Below are 12,079 nucleotides of genomic sequence, written 5' to 3'. Positions count from 1 at the left end.
AATTTATTTCGCAGCGCGGTCATAGTTTTCCTGATAATACTTTTACCTTTTCTGCTGATAACTGCAACGTTACACATTCAGGTTCATGCAGAGATGAATTTCATATCTGTGATATTCTTATCTGCTGCCAGCTGTTTGCGCTTATCGCAAACAAGTCATTCCTAAGAGTCGGTGCGCGCGTACTGTCCCCTTAATCAGAACCATCGAAAGAAAATTCGGGCCCTTCAATTTGTGGGCATGGGAATATCATCGAACAAAGAGATTCTCAAATACTTCAACTTAACATCTTATTTTCAATACTCTTTATTATGAAGAATTATTTGAAATCTTCGAATTTCCGATCCTCCCGAAAAAGTCCTGACCTAGGGGTAATCCCCCTTTCCTCCTTCCGTCTCGTGGACCCTGTTTTTCTTATATAAGATTGAGCAACAGAATCGTTACGACAGTGAAAGATAAGATTAAGAATTGGCAAGAGACTCATACACTCGATCATAATGTTGGTCAAAGTTATCGATTCGACATTCAGTTTATCATTAATCAAGTGTAGTAAGCGATTAAAAACATTGTTTGTCGGCGAAAACAACACATTGTATAATAATAAATTCAGAATTTTAGAAAACTATGTCAAATACTCCATAACTCACAGACGTACGGAAGTAAAATACAATTATGAAAATTACTTACCGGAATAGAAAAAGATACGTAAATCTGAAAAAAGAAAAAAAGAATGAATGTTAGAAAATGATTGAAATTGCATTGGCTACGAGAGCGACATTTTATTTATGACAATTTAAATTATGGTGTCTTCTGAGAATAGCTTGAAAAACAGAACCATTATAATTTGTTGCACAAGAAAGGTATTTTTTTCTAAAACTGCACACCAAATCGCATTTGGAGCATGAAATCCATCGCATATGATAGAAAGTTTCCTTTTTCGCCTAGAATCAATCACTCCATCATTATTCTTTTTATTGCCTATATGACAGCCTGGAATACGCATTTTATACCAAGTTAGAAATGCCAAGCCACTAGCTGTTGTGTTTGAACCAGTTATTAACCTTTCGTTATACACACACGGCAGGCATGTCGCATTAATTGACAGAGCTGGTTCAAAGAACAATAATCGTGTTGTTGCTAATAGACGGATAGACTTGAAGTTTTAGATGGATCAAGTCAATCAAATAGGATAGTGAAGTCTATTTTGAAGCGGTTTTTATTTTGTGCGGTTTTCAAAAATTGTGTTTGTTCGTGCGGATTTTCGAAGTTTTTTTTGTTAAATATCATAGCATATTAAAATTTCCGATGTTTTGCGAGGATGTGGATACTTTTTATGCGGTGCGTATCTGCCGCATAAAAAAGTCTTTAGTGTTATAATTTATATGTATTTGATGTGTTAATTATGTGTTGATTTCACTCTTGTTTCAATCTTATTTCAAAAAAACAATAGAATCGAACTTTTGTGCCTGGCAGTTGATGTCAAACGAATGAGTTCGCTTTCACATCTCATCCAAATCAGTCGATAAAACAAAACCGCTTTCGTACGGGACAAAAAGAACCAAGTACAGTATTGTCTAGTGAACAATAGAACGACCTCGAAATGAGTGAACCAAACGAACAAAAGCTACCACCGACACGAAAGAATACAATTGTTGTTGACTTCAGGCAGTGCAAAATTCGACCTTCGATACGAGAACTTGAAGGTTTGCTTAGGGAGCAAATGCATCTTGACGTTAAACGTGTGCATTTACTTTAATGCAATAAGACAAATAATGTTGTTTACATCCAGTTTTATAAATAGTTGGATGCAATTCAATTCGCAAAAGACAATAATAATGTACACTACGTAGAGCACGAGAACATTAAGTACAACATTCCAGTATATATGGAAGATAGTGCTATAGAAAAGCGTGTGCATGATCTTCACTCAAGCGTCACCGATTCATATATTCGCAAAACTATGTCCCAATACGGAGAGATTCTCTCTATCGAAAAAGAAAAGTGGAAGAATTTTTTCCCCGGTATTCTAAATAGCGTACGTTTATTATGCATATACTTGAAGAAGGCTATACCTTCTTATGTGATTTTCGGTCAAGATACAAGAATTCCGTGCAAATCACTTGTTACCTATGACAATCAGATGGCCACATATCAATATTGCCAAAAAGCTGTTCACTACGGTAAGCCATGTGATAAACTGGACAAGGAGACAACTACACCGAAGGACAACGGTGCTTCCTTCACACCAACCCCAAGCAACCCCAGTACACCTGTGACAGCCACCAACAACAATGAAGCATCCCCTTCAACGAATCCTTCATCATCCCCTATAGAACAAAGTACATCAGCTGCAGTTAACAACTTACCCTCCAACCAACCAGCAATTGCAACCAATGTACAACAAGGTGCATCTACAGCAACTAGCAACGAAAAGAAGACGGAAATCGAAAACAATTCCATCGATGCGGCAATGGATGACGAGACGAACCACGAACGAAGTGCCCCTCAATCCTCGCAGGAGGGAAATGGAAGCTCCTCTCCCCCTAGAAAAAGGGTGACAACGAGATAAAACTCAAAAAAAAAATTATTTAAAAAATCGGCTCAATCGGCCATGTAAAACTTGTACGCAAATAGGCCTGAATAAAAAATATCTTTTAAATATTTCGTTTTATTCTGAGCCTGGATTACTAGTCAACTGTAATAATATATGAAACAGAAGGACGAGTTCCGCATCGGAATATAGCATCCTGACTTAACCTGACAAAAGGTTATAACAGCCAATGGACGAAAACGCGATTAGTGGAACAATTGCCTCCCAACCCTCGATGAATAGTGACAATGACAATGTAAGACGATGATTCTACCTCAAAAGAGAGGGAAACGAAGAAGTGAAAAAGTCTAGTTATTCGTTTTACACCGGAGCGTTTAAGATATTACAAACTACATTGCGCACCAGCGCAATAGTCGAAAGAATTATTACTCTAGAAGAGTAAGCTTTGCGACTGCTTAGCGGTTTAACAGCTAGATAGCAGTTTTGAACTGATGAGTCGTAGATGAAACGCTAAATAAAAAAATTACTGGCATTGTTAATTGGCCAAACAAATTTCCTTCGGCCTAACTGGTCCAGGTGTCGGAAATCACCAGCAATAGTATTCGAAACATCTAAAATGCAATTTACATCGACTTCTCCAAGATAGAAGCAGAAGTATAGGAGACCCGTTGGTAAATGTTGAATTTTATTCGAATCTGCTTCCCGCTTCCGAAACTACTGGGTAATGAATGGTAAAAAACATGTTTTGATCCACCTAATTCTAAAATGATACCTCTCTCATAATCATTTATATGATAAAACGAAACAAGTTCCATTTTGGAATTTTCGATCCTGGTTGGTACAAACTGTAACAGTGTTTTTTATCGCTCAGAATCGTCACTTTAAATAACGGTTTCGAATTTAGAATGCTTATTGCCCTAAAATTCTGGAATAGGTTGCTAAATCCGGTTTAAATTCAATTAAACCTCAGCCCTTTCCATTTAAAAAAAAAGTTTGAGAAAATCGATAAAATCATCTCTGAGAAAGCGAAGTTAGTTATATTTTTGGATTTTCGAATGCTATTTCCGACATTTTCAGGACTGGAAACTTCGGATTAGAATAACAGAAGTCAGTTGATTTGGTTATTAACTCACAGGACTAATTAAGAGGCGTGTAGGGTCTAACACATTTGAAAAATCATTTTCAAGTATATCTGAATAACACTCTGAAAGATATGGGCCTTTATCTTTTCTTATCTTATACTGCTCGGTGTACAGGCCCAAAAGTTTTGACAAAACATTCATCAAATATTTAATTATAAAAAAAGCTTCTAGTGGGCAATGTTAGGGACATAACCACGAAATTGACGAAAGACTGCTGTTGACAAGGGGCACATAGTGTGATACTTGTATACAAATGTTGTCGCAAATTTACTTCCATTACCTTGGGTTGACAGTCTTATCAATTTTCATTAAAAAAGCACGATGATTGTATGATTTATTCATAAAATCAGATCAATGTTACCTCCTTTATTGAGAATACTTATTCCGCTTCTCTCTTGTGAATATTTTTTTGACTCTCATTTAATTGCTAGAAATAAGCTTATGAAGTTCCATTTTTCGTAAAATCTAATCAATTTCACCTTACACTCCTCATGTTTATTGCACTTGCTACACTCCCTCTCCCTCAAAACAATCTTATAATCTATTTTGATACCAAAGTAGTATCTGTATTAGTCAAGAACTATAAATTTTACTTCGGGCTCCCCTTTTTAGTGAACTTACTACAGCTCTCCTAATGACCACCTTTGAGTAGTGTAGAAAGTATCTTTGCTCGGCTAAAAGTATCGATTCACACCTTTGGTACGTGTGCCAAACTTGGTTACGATTTTTTAATTGTTTCGTACACACTTCAAAACACCTTGTGAATCGAATATTATTAGATGAACATGAAATTTATGACCGTTGACTGTCAGCATATCCCTTCTCATTCATTTTACTTTTGTTGCCGATGCTTCCAAAATTCATCGTCAATTGAATAACCGTGCCTAGTCACATGGAGTTTTGATGGCTCAGTTTGTAGTGCCAAGTAGTCAACCTGTTTCGTTGTCGTTGTCGTGTTGTGAATGAAAAGGCATAGCTCTCCGACTATGATGATAAATAGAGGATGGCGGTTCCCATTTGAGTTTTCAAATAACACCAGCAAGTTAAAATCGATGATTTCGACTGTTTGAAATGTATTGAGATGTGTTTCGAAACATTAAAAATGAAAACTGAAAGAGGGAACAATTAATTTATGTTCATTTTGTAATTGATATTTCAGTTATCATGACTGGTTTACCTTATATCAATTATATTGAACCAATTCGAATGTTTACATGAACCTCACTCGAAGGTTGCTCTCTGGTTCAATTGTAAGATTTTTGTTTACTTCAACAGATAAACTGACGGTGGTTAAACTGAGTTTCGGTTGAAAGAAAAACGAATGATGGACGGGATGATGCCCATTCGATGCGACAGCGAAGAGTTTACTACAGTAAAGTGATCGTCAGTGTGTGCACACATTCGATTTCAATTGAATTGAATAAAGTTTTACAGCACTGTACCTGTGCCAAGTTTGGTGGTAATACGTTCAGTAGTTTCGGAGTTATGCCGTTACAAACATACAAACTTACATCCTTCTTTATATACATAGATGTCAAAAGGATCACATTGCATGCAATAAGTGGTAAATTTACTGACCGTTTTTGCTATTCAAGTCTGCTTTTGCCAGTGCTATCGTAAGATTTCACATACTTAAAAAAAATGAATTAAAAAGTAGAAAAAAATGAAGGAAAATAATTTAAAGGAAAAAAAATTGTTCATAGTGCGACCCAAGTTTGTGGAAGTTGGTTTTGTCATCTCTGATATGATATAATAACACACCATCCCTTGAGAACGCATACTCCTAAGATACAGCACATAATCAATGAAAACATTCGGAGGATATTCTTAGGGACAATTTTTTTCGAAAGACACACGGGAAGACAGAAATCAGCATTTTAGTTAAAAAATTAGTTGATTGTCCGATTTTAATTAGTCATTTTTCGAGACAACTAAAAAAATTCTACTTTTTCTAATTTAGTTTTTTCAATTCCCTTCGTAATGATAAAATATTAGTTGAAATGGTCATTTTTTTAGTTGATTTCACCAATTAAACGTGCTGTCATTTCTTAGCAAAGACACACTATATTTGAATTCAACTTATTTTATAGTTGAATTAGAAAAATAAAATGTTGTTTTCAACCAACATGAATGGTTGAATTGGCTTCTGCAATTCAACACACAAAAAATATATGGATATATCGCAACACATGCGAAACACATCAAAACAATTTGCAAGATGTTTCAACAAAACTATCCTTTTAAGCTTTTTAATGGATTGTGTTGCTTCGGCACTTGTCATGAGTTTTTGGCTAATAAACTTATTAATAAAACCAAATTGATTTTTGCTTTCTTTGTGCTGTCTTTCAGCAGTAATAGTGACAGATTGAATCAAATTGTTTGATTTTAATCACAAAATTAGTTGCCAATGAGAATTTCGTGATGAATTGAAACTTTACTGGTTTGTGTCCAGGGTATTCTCCAACTAAACACATTCTCTAAAAACAAGAATTTTTTTCAGCAAAGTAAATTCTGAAATTCAAGTTATTTAATAGTTATAGTTTGTTGTTAAAATCAACTAATTCAAAAACAATAATACGAATTAGGCGCATAGCTAATATCAGTCATTCCGTGCAGGACTAGAACTAACATTCGCATGCATTCCTTTCAAACGCGTTGTTATTCCGTTGAACTATAATAAACACTGCACTATGGTACGAAACGGGAAATTAGCGTGACAGAAATATTTTCACTATTTAATATTAGTTTTTTGTAGTTGGTTCACAAAAGTTGCTTGTAATCAAATGGCCTCCTTTTGATGAAAAATGTTGCTAGGGTGATCCTCATTTAGATTGAAATCTGAAATCTAACTTTTTTAATTGAACTCAAAAATGATTTTATTGTACAATAAAGTTGCAGGAAATTTCATTTTGAGCAACTTTGCTGAAAAAGCACCTCTCTAGCTTTTCATTTGATCGAGTTACATCAATTTTCCCGAATAAAAGTAGGGTGGCTCCTGATAATTCACTTTTTTTGTTCTAACTTTTTTTTGTGAAACGTTCTACGGAAAAGTTGTCTTCAGAAGAGTTGTTGTACTAATTTTTGCGCATAATTTTGCTCAACCAAGCTTTTTCATTTGAGCTACCAGTAAAAAGTTATGATTATTTTTTCATAAAAAACTAGTCAAGCTTCAAATAACAATATGCATTAGATGCCAGATCGATAAAAATGTATCCTATGCGGTTCCTAAAAGGTCATAATATAAGTAAAAGTTTAAGAGAAAATTGGAAGGGTGTTATTTTTTTAACTTATTTAAATTAGTTTTAAAAATACCTTCAAAAAACTAAAACCATTGCATAACTCTTAAACCCCTTAACGTATCGACATACTTTCTTCGGCAAAATAATAGTATTAAATTAGTTTAATGGAAGTAAATCGAATTAGAAGCATAAAATTTTTGCGCATACCTGAAAGATTACGAGATGATCATTCATTAACATTTTCTAATTTTTCACCAAATCTTTTTCATCTTAAACAAGGTTAACTTTATCACAACATCGCTGTTAGATAATTTCTCAAATCGAATGAACACAATTTCACCAAACGCTTTAATCATCGATGTTGTTTTCATTGACATTTTGAAGCGACGCGAACAGATTTCAACTAAAAAAGTTGTTGATTTTGCATTGCGATTATTGTTTTGCTTTCAACTGTCTCCGGCATTTGACAGCATTCAAAACAACATATTTTTCAATTACTTGAATATTTGCAAATCAAAAATCATATCGGTTGAATCAAAAAGAAATTAGTTAAATCAACTATCGCAAAAATCAAAAACTTCGATAACGCAATTTTATGATCGAAGGGTTCTCCGTAATACATCGAACGCGTTTTATTCTCCGCCGCCTGATGGCTGGTAGCTTATAACCAGTACACTCTTTCTGTCCATCACACACGCGTCAGTTTCCTCACTTTATTTCAAATGAATGAAAAAGAGTATCAAGTTTCTACCAGCTTAATGAACCTCATAACAAGTTGCTTGTTATCTGATTCTTTTGAACATCGACATAAACCCACCACAGTCACGTTATCGTCTGTTGTCACTTCAGCTTAATTATGTTTCAAAAGTTTCAACAATATTGAAACCTCATACAAAATATCAAATAGTCAACCAAATTTTAATTGGTCAAAGTTCAATATGACCACTAATTCCAACATCTTTTCACACCTGTAAAGATTCTCCGATGTGAACCAATCAGTTGCATAGTTCCAGCAGTTCTTGGGAGCGACGCACTTTGTCGTAATGATTGATGAGTATTGTTTAATCGCCAAATCGTCATTATGCCCAAGCCGAAACCCGTTAGTTGATCCATTAACATGGACGCAATTACACTTCGCCGGAGCAGACCGGCGTCAACGGCATCCATTAGGTGGTGGGCTAGGCTTACCCGGCGTACATGCATTAAGAAACTGACTGAGTGGGTAAAATGTCCAACTTTCTGTTGTTTTATCAAAAGAGACTCATTAAGCATTGGAAAAAAATAGTTCTACAGCCGATCCCGTTAAGCTCTTTGCGGCAAAATTATGCAATTACTCACACGCTGGTCGTAAAACGAACGCATCCGATGACAGGGTCTTGACCATTACTTTCACTCAGCAGACGCTTTGTAATTCCTTACCGTCTTTCTGATGGCTACATAGATGAAATCGAAATCTGCACCGGCGGTGGTGGCGAAGGTTCAACATAACCATCACTGGGAGGGCCAGCAATTTCAGATCATGTCTAACGGTCCTACGGAGGCGTTGTTCTATCATTATACCTCATTCTGCTGCCCGCTGCTGATTTGACGGAGTGCGGTAGAACGTTATCCAAGATCTGCATCGTCTTCCATCGGTCTAATTATATCTAACACGGCTTCAATCATGCATTAGCCGCGGCAGACAGAAGCGGCGTCAGCTTTAATCCATCATCATACCCAGTGATCATGCAGTGCTTTGAACGCACACATTTCTATTTACACCGAGCTAACAAGTTACTGGTCGTACCTCTGGCTTTGCCTATGAATTAAGCTAAACCGTCAGACGTCTCGGTTGAAAATGCCTCACTCTTAGTTGTGAAAGTAAGTGGAGGTTAATGCTGTCAAATTTTAGAGGTTTCACATAATGCTCGTTAATGGAAATTTGCACAGCTCCGAATGTGGAGGGTCAATTGATCAGCTCGTCAATGTCTTCCATATTTTAATTTTCATCCTATTAAGCAAAAATTTTCATTGTGAATGCAATTTTGTACTCAAAATTCTTTCTAGCACTGCAACATTATTGTCCATTAGGAACGCAATTTCAAAATTTCATTTAATCCTTTTCTTTCCAACTGATAACTAACTGTTCTTTGGAATGCCAATCGAACCTCTATTTAATTGCTACAACCCACACGAAATGTCATTAATGCAAACCAATAATACTAGGCCTCTAGCGAAAGATAAAACCAACAAGACGCAAAAACTAGATCACTGGTCATCCTGTATCTTCTAGGTCTACAGTTTGAAACCGGCGTTGCTCTTCGAAAATGCAACAGGCATTTCAAGTAGAACATTGTAGCTGAAATCGTAACGCTCGCAGACGTTCCACTGTCCAGACAATCTGTTCCGTTATAGAAGCCACATGAGTGACTTGTCTAAAAGAAGAGAAAAAAACCGTCATAGCACCGCACAATTATTTTTGGTGCGAAGCTACTAATATCTAGACTGCAACCGGCTGTAGTCGTGCAACAGTGTACCGGTCGTAAGTGCATGTGCACACCGCCATTCATTGGCGATGGTTGGCCGGGTTCCAGCGGAAGAAGAACAAATGTTACGATGGCAGATTTCAGATCGCGATAAACTACTTTTTTTCCCTTTACGGCATCGATTGCAGCGTAGATTCTACAGTATCTATGCCTAGCAGCGCGTAAAATTGCTACTTTGCTAGTGGATTACCTGGCACGAGTGAGCCTGGCTACGATTTACAAAATTATAATGAATAGTTTGCTAGATAATCGTTAGCACGAGGGAAACAATTCATGCCTGAAATTTAATATATACAAATTGATTATATTAGTCACGTGTAATAGAGCAGAGCTCGTATGCGGCATCTTTTCAAGTATTTATAAATTAAAACAAACAAAAATTTATTTAAAATTTGTCTGGGAAATTGGTAACATTTTTAAAGGATTTGCTAGATGCATGCAAAGTTTTTTAAGAAGAATGAAAAGGTATCCCTGGGTTATTCAACTCCCGTTTTTGTAAGAAGATAAATCTGAATAGTAGAAAATAAGTTGATACTACTTTAGCTGTACTGGATCGTAATTCATAAAAGCCTTTCACCTAGTAGTGTAATTATGTCTTTCTCATAGTTGTCAATAAGAGAAAAAGATATATATTCAATTCCAGAAATTTGACCGCTATTTTCGGTTTTACAGTACTGAATCACAGAACGTGTATAGCAGAAGTAAGTTCCCATGGCAATCAACTAACAAAACTCATGCATTGGAACTGTTTCAAAGAATTCACGAATTGTAATTCCGGAAGCCAGATTTGAATGAAATTGAACAGCCTCATGCGGAACTATACAAAACGTTTCATTTGAATCCAAGTATGTGAAATTTGGTTCAGCCATCTTTGGAACCGGAAATCGAATACTAGTTTAACTGTATTGAGTTTTTTGGTCATCAACTAACCAGTTCTACAAATTAGACAACAAATATTAATCAATTTTAAAGAAACTACTACGTGAGGTAATTGTAACGGCTGGAAGATTATTTTTAATGATTATTCATGGCTTTCTCAGTCATTTTTCAATTGGCAAATGAATTATTTATAAAATTGCCCGATGTTTCGGCCGTTTTTAATGGTATTTTTCAAGGAAAACTGTAAATTGATCACTAAATTTCTGTTTGAGCTGTTAGTAGAATTTTGTCACTAATAGTACTGTTGTTGTACCGTTGAATTCCACTATGTTATATCACGTCATTACACTCTCACAAAGTCACTATTTTCACAGTCACTATTTTTCCGAAAGTGTATCAAACGTTATAATACAGATACGTATTTCGGAATGCTATTTGCATCCTTCTTCAGTGTATCGGTTTTATAAGTTTATTGAAAGAATGCTGCAGTGAAGTTCCTATTATACAAACGTAAGTAGGTAGAAACGTAAGTAGGTAAACCACAAAATGAAAGGTAAAAACAGGTAACAGAAAACTGGAAGAGTTAAGTGTTTTCTATGTTTGTTTTTATCTTGGATATGGGTAGTAACTGGAAAGCCAAGAAGATCTATTCCCTTGGTCTCGGTTTAATAAAGAGATGGAGTTGTTTTTGAAAATTTTTAAACTTTCTGCTGAATCTAATTTCCATGGATTGGAAATTTGTCTTAAGATTTTTATGTCATTAGTAGTGAGTTCATGATCTTCAAAAAAGGCATGTTCTGCTACTTTTGACTTGAAGTGATGTGGTAGTCCCTTTTCAAATTCTTTGGATGCTTTCGTTATTTCTGAGATATGTTCCTTGAAACGAATGTCCAGTGTTCTCTTTGTTTGTCCGATGTATATTTTATCGCAATGAGGACACGAGATTTTGTATACCCCAGACTTTTTCAAATTCTCTGTAGGATCTTTTGTAGAACCTAGTAGAGTTTTCAATTGGTAGTTCATACTGCTGAACACTAAATCTAAACCAAATTTTCTTAGTTTTGATTTTAGTGGGTGTGCAATGTTTTGATTGAAGTCCACTGATATTCTTTTAAAATTTTCAGAAGGGGGGGTCAAAGTTGTAAGTGATTGTTTTTTCAACAGTCTTAATTTTTTATCGAAGATGGTTTGAATTGTATGCTCTGGATATCCATTGAACTTTCCAATTTCGAAAATAAATTTTTTCTCTTTTATCGCAGCATCTTTTCTAAGGGGCAAGGATAGCATTCTGTGAATCATATGGTGGAATGCTGCCATTTTGTGTTGATGGGAATGATTAGAAGTATTAGGTATGACACGGTCCGTATTGGTTGGCTTCCTATATATTTCGAAAGTTAAGGATTTTGCCTCCCGGACAATAAGAATGTCCAAGAAAGGTAAACTGTTGTCTTTCTCTTCCTCATAGGTGAATTTAATATTTTTATTTAAATTATTAATTATTTCTAAGAAGTTCGATAAATCGTTGCGTTTGATGATGCAAGATATATCATCTACGTATCTCCACCAGCGATTAGGTAATAATCCCTGCTTACTTAAAAGTTCTTCAAGGTTTGCCATGAATAATTCACATAAAAACGGGGAGAGTGGATTGCCCATTGGTGCCCCTTGTAATTGTTTATACAATTCCCCTCTGAATTTGAAATAATTTACATCCATGCAAAGCCGGGTTAGAGTAAGATAAGACCG

At 35.5% G+C, this 12,079-nt stretch overlaps 1 protein-coding gene across 5 annotated transcripts in view; it reads right to left on the bottom strand.

The window, feature by feature from the left end:
• LOC131431618 (serine proteinase stubble) overlaps nt 1-12,079 on the bottom strand; it is a 409,964-nt gene that overhangs the window by 151,546 nt on the left and 246,339 nt on the right. For all 5 annotated transcript variants that reach the window (XR_009229703.1, XM_058597443.1, XM_058597444.1 and 2 more), the window contains one exon: nt 685-708. The gene's annotated coding sequence lies outside the window, so the exon portion shown is untranslated. The remainder of the gene's footprint in view (nt 1-684; nt 709-12,079) is intronic.

Source organism: Malaya genurostris, chromosome 2 (genome assembly GCF_030247185.1).
Source record: "Malaya genurostris strain Urasoe2022 chromosome 2, Malgen_1.1, whole genome shotgun sequence".
In the NCBI taxonomy this organism is placed as follows: Eukaryota; Metazoa; Arthropoda; class Insecta; order Diptera; family Culicidae; genus Malaya; species Malaya genurostris.
Note: the sequence above shows the minus strand (reverse complement) of the source record. Positions and strands in the feature narration are given on the sequence as shown.